Raw genomic sequence first — 17626 nt, 5'->3', positions numbered from 1 at the left:
TAAAAATGATTATAATTGTTTCTCAGTGAATAGATACATCAACTTTCATCTATAAGCTTTATTTTATTTCCAAAGTATATAGTTCTTAGGAGAAAGAATAACAACCTCTGATTAGGTTGAAATATATTGCAAACATGTATTTGGGGTTTAATTTTTCATTGCTTTTCCAATTTTCCAATAAACCATTAAAACTTTTATTTTTCTATCTTCTTTGTATCCACTGAGGTCAGACCAGTGCAAATCCTCTCATATGGGAAAGAGATTATCTGATTATGTTATTTGCAGTAGATCAAATAGCATTAAAAGAAGGCAATTTATCTCTATCTTAAGCAAATTATATTTACTCAAGGATGTATTATAAAATTGCTAAGGTATCATTACAATAAATTTTGTCACTAAAATTCCCCTTAACATTCAGTTAGTAAATTTAAACATCACTATCTACCCATGATACAAGTTTATATATTTCATATATTAGTACTAGAGGCCCGTTTCACGAAGAGATTTGTGCAATAGGCCTTCCTTCCCTTGGCTTCCAGCACCAGTTTTCCTCCGGCACCCAGGACCCAGGACTTCGCTCCAGCCAGAGTCTGCCTTGTCTTTGCTGCAGACTCCGGAGTTTGCAGACTTCATCTTCACTGCAGCCGGAGTGCCGCCGCTTCTGTAGATCCCTTCGCCCCCTCCCCCGCTCCCCCACCCTCCCTCTCATGCCTGGAGCATCTGAATGGCCGCCATCTTTGTCCTTCTAATTTGTATATTCCCTCCTGATTGGCTGGTGGGTGTAGCGGAGTGATGATCAATTTGCATGTTTCTCTTTTATTAGTGTAGATAATGGAAACCTTATTATGGAATAGTATGTTTTGTCATTTTTCTTTATTTTATAATATATTTAAAGTTAGTTTTTATGCATATAATTTCATATTGAAAGTAAAATTTGGAGAAATATTTCCCATATCCTGGAATTGTAACTTAGTTTAATATGAACCTCTGAGGTTTGACACACTTTGTGAGACTAACCTGCCATTTTCAAGAAATCAGTAATGCCAAATCAAAATCTTTATACTACTTTATTGTTTATAGTTTTAGTCCAGGAAAATTAATAGTCTTAAAGTATTTTGTTCTTTTCCAGTTCTCATTTTCCCATTTCTATGTCATAACAAAAGAGATAGTCTACAAGAGAAAAGTATCATGAAAACATACATACGAAGTTTTCCTATAGTAATTGTATGTATAATGATAAACATCAGCTAAATTTTACTCATCTAAAACATAGTATGTTATGGGTTGAATTGCCCCCCCTCCCCCAATTATGTATGGAAGTCCTAATCCCCAGTTTGTCATGATGCATTCTTACTAAGAATAGGGTTATTACAGATATCATTAATTATGATGAGATCATACTGGATTTGGGTGGGGCTCCAGTCCGGTGTGACTGCTATCCTTATTAAAAGAAGACATTTGGAATAAGCACACACAGGGAGAATCTTACCAGGTGGAGACTGACGTTATAATGCTACAAGTCAAGAAATTACCATAAGCTAGAAGGGGGGACTAGAACTGATCCTTCTCTCTTGTCCTCGTAGTCACTATGACACCTTCATTTTGGACTTCAAGTTTCCAGAACTGTCCGACAATACATTTCTGTTGTTTAAGCCATCCAGTTTATGGTATTTTGTTACCTGAGCCCTATCAACGAAAACCTAAAAATGTGGACATGGTTTTGGGATTGGGTAATGGGTAGAGGCTAGAAGAGTTGTAAGGTACATTACGGAAAAAAACTTACATTGCCTTGTGAAAGGTTTGGGGTTGGGCCGGGGTCACACAGAACGGACGCAAGGCTCAGTGTAATCAAAATGATATTTATTCATGGCACCTGGTGCAGGTGGACTGACTCGAGAAAGAGTCAGAGGTGAATTGGGGAGGGAGCAGGCTTTTTGTTAGCACCTGCTAAGTTAGCCCTGTTTCTTGATTAACCCTTTCATCTTGAAGAGACTGTTGTTAGAAATATGAATGCAGAGGTGCATCTGGTGAAGTCTCAGACATAAATGAGAAACATGTTGTTGGAAACTGGATGGAGAGTGGTCTTTGTTATAGAGTAGCAAAGAACTTGGCTGAATGGTGTTCTATTGCTTTGTGGAAAGTAGAACTTGCAAGTGATTAACTGGTTTCTCTTTAGTACTTATACTAAAAGGTGAGAGGAAAGGGGTAGATTAAAGAAGAAATGGTTAAGCAAAAAGGAACTTGAAATTTTAGAAAATTACTAGCCACTTTATATAGCAAAACATGAGGAAGCATGGTCTGGAGAGAATGCCAAGAGTGTAGCTTGGTAGCTACTATTAGTTAAAGAGATGAGGCATCTGACCTGAGGATTTAGTCAACCATCTCACACAAACACTACCAGTTTAGATTGAATGGGACAGTTAAAGGATGAAATGAAGGAAGGTTTGTATCCTAGAGCCATAAAATGGGTCCCTAGAGCTGTAAACATGTGCTTTCCTTTAAGACAGTGGTCAGCAAACTTATTAGTCAACAGAGCGGCAAACCGTGGCTCGCGAGCCACAAGTGAGCTGCAGTTTGCCGACCACTGCTTTAAGAAAAGGGAAGAAAGACCCCAAAGGTGGATCAGGGATTGGCTCCTTGGTTACCAAAGACAGGGCTACTTCATTGGATCCAGAGGGCAAGGCCATCACTCAGATTTGACAGAAGAGGGACAAACTAATACATTGTAACAATCAGTGAAGCCTCACTCTTATGATACTCCTTTTTAAGAAACTGCATATGCATGGGTTTTTCTTAATTCAGTATATTGGGTGCCTTTGTATAGATATAAGTTAAGAGGAAACATATTTTTGTCTCTTATGCACATAATTCCTTTATCAGCAGATGGAAAATGTCTTTATTTTTTTTAAGCCCAGCACTGGAATTTTATTAGTGAGCACTAGGAAAAAAGAGTTAGTAAAGTTAATCTTGTGATGACTTGGATATTCAATATTGAAAAGAAAAAGGTGATGAGTATTTTAACAGAGGCAATGTGGAGGTAGAAATGTTGTATATCAAGAATATTTACTAAGGTTGTAGTAAAAATAATGCTTTTAAGCATCCAGTGCAACAAACCTATTCAGGAACAGATCAGTTTTATTGAAACCTGAGAGAAATGTTTCCCTTAGGAAGCCCCAGGTTTGTTGCACTGATGTGTGTCTAACATGTGTAGAAGAAATATACACTCTAAATCAAAATGCCAGGGGACTTTCAAACTGAGTGCTAAATAAAATTTACTTTAATGAGACATTTAAAGCTAATACAGAACAAAGTAGAAAGAAGTCAGTCCACAATAGATAACACAGTTGACTAATCAAAATAAAAGTTAATATTTAAACATCTATGCCCACACTGGTTTGGCCCAGAGGATAGAGCATTGGCCTGCAGACTGAAGGGTCCCAGGTTCAATTCCAGTCAAGGGAACATTCCTGGATTGTGGGCTCAATCCCCAGTAGGGGGCGAGCAGGAGGCAGCCAATCAATGATTCTCTCTCATCATTGATGTTTCTATCTTTGTCTTTCCTCTCCGAAATCAATAAAAATATATTTATTTATTAATTTTTTAATAAATCTTTTATTCAGATTATTACAGTGGTTCCTCTTTTTCCCCCCATAGCTCTCCTACACCCGGTTCCCACCCCACCATCTGCCCTTACAACCCCCCTCCACTGTACTCATCCATAGGTGTACGATTTTTGTCCCGTCTCTTCCTGCACCTCCCATACCTGTTTCCCCCTGAGAATTATCAGTCCACTCCCTTTCTATGCCCCTGATTCTATTATATTCACCAGTTTATTCTGTTCATCAGATTTTTTATTCACTTGATTTTTAGATTCACTTGTTGATAGATATGTATTTGTTGTTCATAATTTTTATCTTTACCTTTTTCTTCTTCTTCCTCTTCTTAAAGAATACCTTTCAGTATTTCATATAATACTGGTTTGGCAGTGATGAACTCCTTTAGCTTTTTCTTGTCTGTGAAGCTCTTTATCTGACCTTCAATTCTGAATGAAAACTTTGCTGGGTAGAGTAATCTTGGTTGTAGGTTCTTGCTATTCATCACTTTGTATATTTCTTGCCACTCCCTTCTGGCCTGCATAGTTTCTGCCGAGAAATCAGTTGACAGTCGTATGGGTGCTCCCTTGTAGGTAACTAACTGTTTTTCTCTTACTGCTTTTAAGATTCTCTCTTTGTCTTTTGCTCTTGGCATTTTAATTATGATGTGTCTTGGTTTGGTCCTCTTTGGATTCCTTTTGTTTGGGGTTCTCTGCGCTCTCCTGGACTTGTAAGTCTATTTCCATCACCAGGTGGGGGAAGTTTTCAGTCATTATTTCTTCAAATAGGTTTTCAATATCTTGCTCTCTCTCTTCTTCTGGCACCCCAATAATTAGGATGTTGGTACGCTTAAAGTTGTCCCAGAGGCTCCTTACATTATCTTCATATTTTTTTATTCTTTATTCTTTTTGCTTTTCCGGTTGGGTGTTTTTTGCTTCCTCGTATTTCAAATCTTTGACTTGATTCTTGTGATCCTCTAGTCTGCTATTGGATCTCTGTATATTATTCTTTTATTTTTTTAAATAAATCTTTATTGTTCAGATTATTACAGGTGTTCCTCTTTTTTTCCCCCCATAGCTCCCCTCCACCTGATTCCCCACCCCACCCCATGCCCTTACCCCCCGCCACTGTCTTCATCCATAGGTGTAAGCTTTTTGTCCAGTCTCTTCCCGCACCCCTCACATCCCCTCCCCCCTGAGAATTGTCAGTCCACTCCCTTTCTATGTCCCTGATTCTATTATATTCACCAGTCCATTCTGTTCTTCAGATTTTTTATTCACTTGATTTTTAGATTCACTTGTTGGTAGGTATGTATTTGATGTCATTTTGTTGTTCATAATTTTTATCTTTACCTTTTTCTTCTTCTTCCTCTTCTTAAAGAACACCCTTCAGCATTTCATGTAATCCTGGTTTGGTGGTGATGAACTCCTTTAGCTTTTTCTTGTCTGTGAAGCTCTTTATCTGACCTTCAAATCTGAATGATAGCTTTGCTGGGTAGAGTAATCTTGGTTGTAGGTTCTTGCTGTTCATCACTTTGAATATTTCTTGCCACTCCCTTCTGGCCTGCATAGTTTCTGCCGAGAAATCAGCTGACAGTCGTATGGGTGCTCCCTTGTAGGTAACTAACCGTTTTTCTCTTGCTGCTTTTAATATTCTCTCTTTGTCTTTTGCCCTTGGCATTTTAATTATGATGTGTCTTGGTGTGGTCCTCTTTGGATTCCTCTTGTATGGGGTTCTGTGTGCTTCCTGAACTTGTAAGTCTATTTCTTTCACCAGGTAGGGAAAGTTTTCTGTCATTATTTCTTCTAATAGGTTTTTAATATTTTGCTCTCTCTCTTCTTCTGGCACCCCAAAAATTTGGATGTTGGTACGCTTAAAGTTGTACCAGAGGCTCCTTACACTATCTTCATATTTTTGTATTTTTTCTTTTTGTTTTTCTGGTTGGGTGTTTTTTGTTTCCTCATATTTCAGATCTTTGGTTTGATTCTTGCGGTACGTTGATCTACAGTTGAGTTTCTGTATATTCTTTATTTCAGACAGTGTGTGGTTAATTTCTGACTGGTCCTTTTCCATTTTTTTGGCACTCTCATTAAGGTCCTTGAAGGTCTCACTAAGCTCCTCGGAGGTCTCATCAAGTTTCTCGGCGGTTTTTAGAAGATTCTTGAGTAACCTTATAAATGTGGTTCTGAACTCTATGTCGTCCATTAGTTTGCTTTCCTCCATTTCTCTCATTCGTGACATGTTTCTTTGTCTCCGCATTTTGCTGCTTCCTTGTGTTGATGGAGTGGCTTTGTGTGGTAGGTGACCTATAGGGGCCAGTAGCTCAGCCTCCCCAATCACCTGAGGTGGACGCCTTTGGTACACCCCTTTGTGGGCTGAGTGCAAAGTCTTGGTGTAGTTAAGCCTTGATTGCTGTTGGTACACTGGGAGGAATTGACCTCCAGGCCAATTGGCTGTGAGGACCCGCTGTGTCTGTAATGGAAGAACTGCTGCGCTGGAGACACGCTTATGGTGCAGGACTTGTTTCAGTGGGGCTTTGGTGCTCACTGAGTCTGCCTCTTGAATGTGTCACTTATGGATGTGAGGAGTTGAAATCTGGTGTCTCACACTGACCACTAGGTACACTGGCTTCTGGATCTCCAATGGGGTGCAGGTCAGCTACTGTCTGAGGCCACCCAGCAGGAACTACAGCAAGAACTACAATTTTCTCTTCTTTGCTTGGGGTTTGGAGGTTTTGGAGCTGTCTGACCTGGGCTGCAAGTTTGCTAGGTTAAGCTGCCATAGGGCAGGCCATTCATATGCTAAAGCCGCTGCTTGGAGCTTGGGTGGGTTCGTAGATTGTGCAGGGCGGGGTCTCAGGTCGTGACTAGGCTAGGGCGTGGCAAACAGCGATGGCTGCCAGTAAGCCGGCTCTGCGTCTCCTACCGTGTCCCCGCGTCCCTCGCCCCAGCACAATAAACAATTGTTCCTGCGCGCAGCCCTGCAAGCAAGCCTCCCTCACTTTCCGACCCCACGGCAGACAGTCCAGCTTCTCCCCGTAGGAGTTTGGGTCCCCCGCGTCTCCCCAGAAACTGGAGTTCAGAGTAATCGGGAGCTTATCTCCCTTCGGGTTGAAAACAGCAGCGCTCCCAGTCACCCTTCGCCAGCCCAATTCGCGCGTCTCCGTACCTCAGCTTTTCAGTGCTTGTGCACCCCTCAATGCTGTTTGCTCTTTCCTTCTAGTTGTAGAACTTCCACTCAGCCAGCTTTCCTGTGGTTCTGGGTGATAGACGTTTTGTCTTTTAGTTGTAGTTTTGAAATTGTTGTGCGAGGCAGCAGTTTAGGTGTTTATCTACGCCGCCATCTTGGATCTCTTCTGTATATTATTTTTATTTCAGTCAGTGTATGCTTAATTTCTAGTTGGTCCTTTTTCATATCCTCAAGGGTCTGACTAAATTTATCGGCGGTTTCTAGAAAATTCTTGAAAAACCTTATAACCATGGTTTTGAACTCTATCCAGTCGTTTGCTTTCCTCCATTTCTTTCATTTGTGACCTGTTTCTTTGTCTCTGCATTTTGGCTGCTTCCCTGTGTTGATAGAGTGGCTTTGTGTGCTAGGTGTCCTATAGGGCCCACTGGCTTAGCCTCCCCAGTTACCTGAGGTGGACACTCTTGGTGCACCGGTTTATGGGCTATGTGCACAGTCTTGTTGTAGTTAAGCCTTGATTGTTGTTGGTATCACTGGGAGGAATTGACCTCCAGGCCAATTGGCTGTGAGGATCAGTTGTGTCTATGATGGGAGAATTTCTATGCGGGAGACACCCTTATGGGGCAAGACTTGCTTCAGTGGGGCATGGTGCTCACTGAGTCTATCCCCTGTGTCCATTATGAATCCAAGGAGTTATAATCTGGATGGTCCCACTCTGACCACTGGGTACACTGGCTCTTGGATCTCTAAGGAGGTGCTAATTTAGCCTCTGCCTGAGGCCACCCAGCAGGAGCTATGGAGAGATCTTCAGATTCCTTTTCTTTGTTTGGGGTTTGGAGGTGCCCAGATGAGGCCCAGCTGTGAAGCTATGCAAGCTGCTGTGGGGCCTTGGCCCTTCTTTTGGATGTTCTGGGTCTCTCTGACCCAGCTGCAGTTTGTTAGGTAATTTTAGATTGCAAAGGGCCAGGCCATTCATATGCAAAAGCCTCTGCACACAGCTGGGATGGGGCGGGGTCTCAGGGAATTAATAGGGTGGAGCAAACAGCTATGGCTGATCCTCAGCCCTACCCTAAGAGGCCCTCAGGTCTCAGTGTCCCGCAGTAATAGATGCAAGCACCTCTGAGAGAAAGCCACCCTCAAGTTCCGCCCGATGCCAGACAGTCCAATTTCTCCCCATATGAGTCCGGGTCCCCAGCGTCTCGCCCAGAACTGGAGTTCAGAGCAGTCAGGAGCTTGTGTCTCCCTCCTGATTGAAAAAAATAACCAGGTCCTCAGTTGCCAACCCTTTCTGTGCACAGCTCCGTACCTCTTCACTTTACTTCCGCAACTCCTCTGAGTCTTGGTGTGCTTCTCTCTTTCCTTCTAGTTGTAGTATTTCCACTGAGCCAGCCTTTCTGTGGTTCTGGATGATGTCCGTTTTGTCTTTTATTTTTTTTCTTTGTGTACGCATTTAGTTTTATTGTAACAAAGCAACTTGTACACTTTTTTTTATTTTATTGATTTTTCACAGAGAGGAAGGGAGAGGGACAGAAAGTCAGAAACATCGATGAGATAGAAACATCAATCAGCTGCCTCCTGCACACTCCCCACCGGGTATGTGCCCGCAACCAAGGTACATGCCCTTGACCGGAATCGAACCCGGGACCACCGAGTCCACAGGCCGACGCTCTATCCACTGAGCCAAACCAGTTAGGGCAACTTGTACACTTTTAATGTTTAAAACTGAGCATCATCTTTTCTTTCCAGTGAAACAAAAAGAAAATTTAAAAATAAACAGGAACAAAATTACAATAGAGAAATGTCAATTCAAAATAAGATCCTACAGGTTCTGCTGATTCTCCCATCGAGTGGCAGGGCTCAAGTCATCATTAGAAGAGAATTTTATTTTAAAAGTGACATCTTAGACTGCAAGGATGTCCGTTAAACATCACAATTAAACATGCCAAAGGAGAAGCCATGTTGTCAAAATGCCCACTTAACCCACCCAAACATCTCAAACGCACCCTTCCCTCACCTTCTATAACCACCCCCCCTTTTTTAAGTTTTTTTTTTCTTTTTTTAAACAAGAGAAAGTAGACAGATACATGTTGGTAAATGCTAACTGTCCATATTCACGTAGAGACACAGTGTAATCTCTGAGCCCAATATACAGAGAAAGGAGGAAAAAAGCTGGAATTCTATGCACAGGGGCCAGCAACCTCCAGCTCCCAGCAGAGCCAGGGGAGCAGGTGGTTTTTCTTTTTCCCCACAGAGCACAGTGGTGTTGATTCCATTAAGTTTTTCTTGAGACAGGAAGGGATAAAAATGAATTTGGAACAGAAAGGGGCAAAGATTCTTTTCCCACTGTATTCTGCTCAAGGTACATCCCTCCCCCCCGCCCCCCCAAAGAAGGTGAGAACCATGGTGTAAAGGAGAGAAAAAGAGACCTCAAAAACAGGGCAACTGAGCACAAAAAGGGGGAAAATAAGAAAAAGGAAAAAAAAGATTGCAACTTGCTCCCAGGGACTGGAGAAAATTAAAAAAGGTTGGAATCCATCAGTGTTCATTAGTCATCTTCTCCTTCATCTTCCTCTCCTTTCCCCCTCATCATCATTATCATCTTCTTCACCTTCATCCTCATCCCCTTCATCAATATCTTCCAACCCTTCCTCTTCATCATCATCATCATCATCTTCTCCTTCCCCTTCCTCATCATCCATGTCAGGAACCAAGTAGTACTGTAAAGGATTTGGCCAAATGTCATCTTTGATGACTTCTCCTAACTCATCTGCACCTGCATCAGAGTGGTCAGTAAACCAGGTGAAGAAGCTCTCTGGTTCCTCCTGCTGTCTCTTCCTGCTGGCTTTATTCTGTGTTTGACTTGAACATTTCGTCAAATCCTTTTCAGATTTCCATTTGATTTCAGCGGACTTTGAAGATGGATCACCACTCTCATTGAGATGAAACTCTTTGGAGAGAACTTCATTTTCGAAGTAAGGATTTTCATCAAAATAAAAATCTATTCTGTAACCTGATTTAATATCTTCAAATTCTGTCACTTTAACTCTTGTCAAATAATGCAGCGCCTCTTCCTCCTCTTCCCCAAGCATTGCAGACACTTGTGGATGGTTGACAAATGCTGTTACCCAAAAATTTGGGATTTTGGCGATCAATTCTGACCTCTTCTGAAAAAATGGTTGGCGGAGTTTGTTATATTTCTGTTCTACTTTCAAAATCCCCTCACTGGCTTGTCCATTAAGTCTGTCTATTCCATTTTGTACTTCATCAGTATGTTCAGTCGCTTCTTGCTGTTCTTTTTCTCCCTTCGGCTTCTTCTCCGGCTCGGGGGCTGGAGCCAGTTTCGGTTTCTTGGTCTGAGGTGGGAGCGAGGACTGGCGTGTGGGGCCATGCTGTGAGGCAAGTCGGAGGCTCTGATGGCTGGGAAGGCGCCGGCTCGAAGGCGCGCTGAGCACTCCGTTTTGTCTTTTAGTTGTAGTTTGGAAGTGGTTGTGTGAGGCAGCAATTTCAGGTGTTTACCTATGCCGCCATCTTGGTTTCTCCTCAGTAAAAATATTTTAAAAAAATAAAAAAAAATAACCATCAAATATTGATGTCAAGTTACTCTCTTTGGTGTTGATAAAATCAAAATTCAAAAGCGATACCTTGTTTTGTAGATAAATTTTAAAAACAGCCGTTTTCCTTCCAATCTAAAATATTGTTATCGGGAACATTGGGGTATCCTCTTTCCAACTGGGTGGTAGAGGTGGGGTCCTTACTATATCTCAAGAAATTTCTGAGACTGGAACAGGAGGAGGATTCTTATTTGCATGGAATTACATGCCTGGATTGCCAAAGTCCCATTCCAGTCATGGAGGAAGTGTGGCGGGGTTTCAGCAGAGCTAAAAGCAAAGCCAGTGTCCAGAGTTGGTGCTCCTTCTTGCAGCTGGGTCCCTTTCAGCATCAGGCTAGCTGCAGGAGCATGAGAGCCCCACAAGCCAGGAGCCCAGCATCGCACGCTACGAGGAACCAAGAGAGTGAATTCCTTTGTTTAGGGGATTGAATATCCCACATTTTACACCCTTGCACGCCCATTCTGACCCATGACCTGCTTCCAGGTGTGACTAACAGACAAGCACCTTCCCAGCATCACCCCAACTTTGCTGGGCATGCGTCTATTTTCCCTTGGCTGCTTTCCTATTATCAGTAGCTAGTTAATTACAATGGTATCATTATTATAATAACTAAATATGTGTTCCTATTAAACATACAGAGAAGACGACACTGAAAATGTGTCATTCAATACAGTGTTAGAGTATGAAGAAAGCTTTGGATAGAGGGACGATGAGAGAGTAAAAAAATCCTTGACTAGTATAGAGTATGAAATGGATTTTTGCAGTGTACCCTAGGAATTGAAGACTCAGAGCTACATTTCCACAGAGCATCAGGAATTTCTCTAGCTAATAGGGTGTGTCTGAATGGTTTAGAAACTTTTTTTTTAGTCAGTTTCTAAGGATTGTGGACTGATGCAATTTATAGAGTGAAACATCTTTTTCTCTGAAGGACTTTCATGACATTACAAATCTTTGAAATATTCACTTTATTTGTCTACCTTATATATTACAGAAAGTTAACTCTTTAGAGTCAATGGACATTACAAATTATGCCAAATATTTTGCAAGCTAAGATTTTGTAAAATGCTAACACAATTTAGTTTAGCAAAGGCCTTGGAAGCTTTTATTCATTCTGCTTTATTGTGAGGGTTCTAATTAAATGTCTTATCTCACAAGGTTTGACTGTGATAAATTCTTGCTTCAAAATTAATCTTTTGTCTTGGTTTCATTCTTATTTTCCATTTAATTGTACTTTTGCTTTCCAGTTTGAGGAATGTCATTCTGAATAAGGCCTAGGCCTAAATAAACAAATTATCTTTGTTCAATAAATAAAAGAAATACACATGTGTAAAAGAAAATAGTTGAACAAGGAAATTATTGTCCTATGTATTTCGGTAATTGCTTACATAAATAACCTTTGACAACTTACTGGTGGAAAATAGTCATATGATATAGCTGTATATTTGCTTATGAGTCATTGTAAATCCTGAGAAGTAATTGATCAGGATGGATTGACTTCCTGTAATTAACTGGGCCTGAATTTAAAACTAGAGTCTAGGGATTGTTTGCTGACACAGGCCTCTTGACCAAAAACTGAACTTTCATTTTTTATTGATTTCAGAGAGGAAGGAAGAGGGAAAAAGAGGTAGAAACATCAATGATGAGAGAGAATCATTGATCAGCTGCCTCCTGCACACTCCCTACTGGGGATTGAGCCCATAACCTGGGCATGGGCCCTTGACAGGAATTAAACCCAAGACCCTTCAGTCCTCAGGCCAACACTCTATCCTCTGAGCCAAACCGGCTAGGGCTACAATTCTATTTTTAAAAATGTAATTATGATTATTAATATTATCAGAATTTAGAGAAGAGAGATGCTGTAAAGTGTAGTTTTTAGGAAACTTTCTTAGAAATGATGAAATTTAAATTGGGCCTTCAAGAATGATTAATGTTGTGGTAAGCAGAATGGATGAGGGGGTGTTGACAATAACATTCCAAATTAAGGTAGATATACTTGTAGAGCTAATTACAATATTGAAAGTAAAGAAATTTACCTTCAGGTGTAGGATAGGATGGAACTCTGGGGGAAATAAGTGGAAAGAATTTTATTTAAATGATATTTTAAATAATCAATATTTAGTCCACTCCAAATGGTCCTTGATATTTGGTCCTGTCAAAGACATCCACACTTAGAAAACATCCTTGGGTTCAAATAGCTCATAGCGTATATTTATACTTTTGATTTATGTGATCAATACATGAAAAATGCAATCGTATTTTATTGCTAATTAAAACTCTTCTTGCCTTGGTAGCCTAGCTGGAAGTGGCCTTCTGGCATGGAATGGATGTCTCTGTGGACATTTTGGACAGGACCAAATGTCTACTCATCCCAGGCATGAGCTATTAGGTCATTACTGAGTCTGAGAGTGAAAAAGGTCTTCATCAAATCCTCACATATTAAATCCAGTTTCAATAATTGGCCAAAAATAAGAAAAAATCCCAGTCTACTTTGAAAAGGATAATTTATATTTCTAGCATTTACTGAATAAGCTCCATACAAAAGTGCCCTGGCCAGCTTTCTTTATTTTAGAAATTTAAGACTTAATTTTCTAACAAGTGGAAGAACAGAATTCTCTGAAAACAGAGCCAACAAGTGTTTTACAGTTGATCTTCAATTTTGTTGTGTGGTGTTTCTACAGTTTCCAAATCCCTTTCCAATCTGAGCTGGTGGCAGACAGCTGTGTCTACTTTAGGGGCACACACATTATGTTGAAGGACCTTGTGTAATTCTGCCGTTATGTATCCAGAGTATTTGTGACATGATAATGATAATAATTATATTCATGTTAATGCTCTAACATTAAATTTACATATAATAGACTCATCTAGTGCCTTATACTTCATCTAATTATAGGGTTTTGATCAACTGGTCTCCGGCAATGAAAATTATTTTGCATAATTGGTTCCAAATTCAAACCTCCTGTATATGTTGGCTTTGTCTTTCTTCATACATTCTACTGCATGTATTTCATTAAGGTCCTTTGTAAAAAAAAAAAAAATTAGAACTCATAGTTAAAGAGTCATTTGAATTTGACAGCAATTATAACTGACCAAATTATATATATAGAGAGAGAGTGAGAGAGAGAGAGAATACTGATGAGAATTCGCTCAGAACTGAACATTACCAAGTATAATTTAGAAACTCTTCAGGAAGTTAAAGGTTTATGCTGTATGTATTAGTTATAGTTCTTTAGAGAAACAAAGCCAATAAAGGGTGTGTGTGTGTGTGTCAATATAAATAAAGGAATTGGCTTACTCAGCTATGGAGTTTGACAATTCCCAAGATCTGCTGGGTGAATCTGCAAACTGGAGACTCTGGTAAGCCTATAATGTAGTCCCTATCTGAAGGTTGGCAGGCTTAACACCCACGGAAAGCCAGTGTTTCAGTTCAAGTTGAAAGACAGGGGGGAAAAAATTTGATGTCTCAGTTTGAAGGCATTTGGTAAGGAGAAATTATTTTCTACTCAGGATGGCCAGCTTTTTTGTTCTTTACAGGCCTTCAACTGATGAATGAGGCCCACCTGCATTAGGGAGGGCAATCTGATAGACTCAGTCTACCAATATAAATGTTAATCTCATCCAAAAATACCCTCATAGACACACCCAGAATAATGTTTGGCCAAATATCTGGGCACCTTCTAGCCCATTCAAATTGATGCATAAAATTAGGCATCTCTATTTTGAATTAATACTAGAAATGGATGCTACATTAATGGTGAAATAAGGAGGAAGATTTTGACACATCCTTTACAACAAGCTGTGACTGTTAGGTAGGTAGGCAGGCAGGCAGAGATTCGTGGTATGAAAAACCATACCAAGTGTTCCATCAGTGTAGGGGAAAAACTCAATTCTTCCCTACTGTGTGTCTCTTTTACATTACTATAACACAGAACACTGCACTTCTGACACTCTGGTCACCAAACTTGTGGGGGGGTTTGCTATAAGAAGCAAGTCTCAAACACTAGATGGGTATGCTACAACTTAACTCAGTTACGATACTATTTACCCTGAAATAGCACCAGATCCCAAGGGTTAAGGTCTGAGTCCCACAAAACAGACCCAGACACACACACACACACACACACACACACACACACACACACACACACACACACACACACACACACCGTAGACACTAGTTACAAGCCTACTGGTATTTTCACAAAACAGACCACACACACACACACACACACACACACACACACACACACACACACACATTGCAGGCACTAGTTATAAGACCACACACACACACACATTGCAGGTATTAGTTTTCTACCAACCAGCTATGTAGATCAGAAGTTCCAATGACCCACTTCTTGGGTCTGGCTAATTTACTGGAGCATCCGATAGAACTTAGGGAAACACTTACTTGGCCTTACCAGTTTATTGGAGAGATGACAAAGAGGAGAGATGAGCATCCAGTTGAAGAAAATATATAGAGTGAGGTCTGGGACCAGCCTGAGCACAGTCCTGTCCCCGTGAAGTTGGGTTTTGTCTCGCTCCCAGTGTAGATGTATTTGTCAACCTGGAAGCGCTCTGAACCCCATACTTTTGGGGATTTTTATGCAGGCATAATCAGGTGGGCATGATTAGTTATAAACTCCATTTTCACTCTTTGTCTCCTCAAGAGAAGGTGGACTGGGGCTAAAAAATCCAAGTTTCTAATAATCATTGCTTGGTCTTTCTGGTGACCAGCCCTCAGCTATGTGCCAGCCAGGAGCCTACCCTGAGCGGCCTCATTAAAACAGAAGATACTCCTCTTACCAGGAAATTGTAAGAGTTTCAGGAGCTCTGTGTCAGGAACTGGGGTCAAAGACCAAATATTAGAACAAAAGATGATCCTAGTGCTGGTATCACTTAGCAAATTATAAGGGTTTCAATAGCTCTGTGCCAGGAACTGGGGGGCAGAGACCAATTTTATATCCCATTATTTCATATATGTCTTACAATGAATCTATTAAGTACTAGGATATGAATTTTTAAACTTGGCCATTTTTGCCATATTTATTATATCTTTGGCTATATATTACACTAAATTAGATTCAGTTTTATGTTCTGCACTCCTGTGTCCATATTCTATTGGAAGACAGTGAATACTGGATGTGACTGCTGCATGATGCCATGAACGACAGCATTAGACTGGGAGAGCACTGGAGGGCACTGCATCCCTTAGACCTGGCTCACAGTCCCCGAATATCACAAATATTCAAACATGAAAGATAATTTTTTAGTAATTTAAGAAATTTTTAATGTTAATCTTAACAATTGGGCAAAATGGAGTAAAGGTGAGGGAACCATGAATCAAGATGGTAGACATCCAGGCTAGAGGAGGAGTTCTGAGTGGGATGAGGGTTGTGGTCTCTGTCTAGGTTTCATTTTAAGTTAGCTCTCCAAATTCCCCTGATGGAATGTCCAGGCAGACTGGTTTCCCCCTAGATTCAAATAATTACAGGCTGTTGCTGTTCCTTGTGATTAAGCCCCCAGACCATTGGGCTTTGCCCTTTTTTTCTGCTTGTATGAATTCGTTTGGGAGCCCCATAGAATTGCCTGGCAATTCTGAGTTGGAAACAGGTGTGATGTGAGGGCGGAGCATTTGTCTGACTCCCTGTGCACCTTGGCCGATCAGTCCTCATCCAAGTTTCAGGTCCAGTCACTGCCTGAGTTTGGGAATCTGAGTTGACTCTGCTCTCTATCTAGAACATTCATAGTACTCAGGTGGCAGGGCTGACCCTGGCAATTACAGTATTTATGATATCTTAAATATTTTTATCCTCTCATTCTCAATGAAATTACTGGGAAGAGGATGCCTGGAACTTCATGGAAACGCAACCTGGACAAAGACTTAATTGATAACTAAAATATTTAACATGAGAAGTTGAGTCTACATTTGCACTTGTGGTGTGTGCTTATGTGACAGTGCAGCTTAAGCAAAGAGTTAGATTCATAGAAGAGGACCAGCCTCCTTGCATCATAGTCATGAAGCAGGAATGGAAACTGCAGAAGTGATTGTAAAGTTAGTGGGCAGGAGAGTTGAAAACAAGGTAGTGAAATATGCAATAATGTAGGACATAAGTAGAGGGATTTTGGGGTGATCAATGAATAGAAAGGTACTAAGTCAGTGGGCAAAAGTATCTTCAAGCTTTCCCCTGCCTCTGCGTCCCCCACCTCCACCTCCTGCCAATCCCTCCAAAAAGGAGTCCTCAGTAGTGGTACCTGAACAAGACCTCTGTCAAATGCCTCAGGTAAGGAGACCTGGGAATGAAGGTGACCAGGATAGAATGCAAATATGTGAAGAGCGTGGTGGGTCAGGGGGTGTCTGAGTCCTTAACTGTAGCTGACTTCAGAAATTGCAATGCATTGGCTGTGCAGCATGTTTGATGTGGGGAGGGCTATTTTCCCCATGAAGTGTGACAAAGTCTTTGTGGTTGCTTATGGTCAGGACCAAAAAAAAAAAAAAAAATCACAATTTTTGAAACAGGAAATGGACTTAGTATAGAGGCAGGTTGGTTGCTTCAATATATAGGTAGGCTGAAAATTTTTTTTCTGAGGCAGTGACAAGTAATTTTATTTTTTAATATATTTTAATTGGTTTCAGAGAACAAGGGAGAGGGAGAGAAACATCAAATATGAAAGAGAATCATTGTTTGACTGCCTCCTGCATGCCCCCTACTGGAGGTTGAGCTTGCAATCCAGGCATGTGCCCTGATCAGGAATTGAACCATGACCTCCTGGTTCATAGTTTGAGGTTCAACCACGGAGCCACGCCAGTCAGGGGACAAGTGACTTTTATGTAAGTGAACATCAGCCAAACAAAGGCAATGTAAAGAAAGTAATCCAAATAAATTTGGCAACACAGACTTGTACCTCAGAAAGTATGTTGTAAGGAACAACCCATATGAAAGTATACTAGGGCTGTACTATACAAAGGAAAGGAGATTTAAGCAAGAGAAAAGACTAGAAAAGAGGCATGATTATTTCTGGAAGTATCTACCTTGAGTCATTTTAAAATTAGAATACCTTATCCTACAATGGAATATGACACTGAAAGCAAACATAAATGGAAATGGGAAAATAGTCATGTCAGGACAACAAAAACTAGAAGGAAATAACAATAGCAACCTAAAAATGGTTAAAGATACAGCTCTGAATTCTGTCAACTCTCTTTTCAAGTCTTCTTTAATTGCCTCAATTTTG

At 40.7% G+C, this 17626-nt stretch overlaps 1 pseudogene across 1 annotated transcript; it reads right to left on the bottom strand.

Annotated features, from left to right (window-relative positions):
• Nucleotides 1–9324: 9324 nt before the first annotated feature.
• Nucleotides 9325–10926, bottom strand: LOC308244037 (protein SET-like; annotated as a pseudogene). The gene is made up of 2 exons: nt 10895–10926; nt 9325–10241 (listed from the first exon to the last, which is right to left on the bottom strand). The product of its transcript is annotated as a protein SET-like (transcript).
• Nucleotides 10927–17626: the final 6700 nt, after the last annotated feature.

This window comes from Plecotus auritus (genome assembly GCF_963455305.1).
Source record: "Plecotus auritus genome assembly, chromosome: 3".
Lineage (NCBI taxonomy): Eukaryota > Metazoa > Chordata > Mammalia > Chiroptera > Vespertilionidae > Plecotus > Plecotus auritus.
The sequence above is the reverse complement of the archived record's forward strand: the minus strand, read 5'-3'. Positions and strand labels throughout refer to the sequence as shown.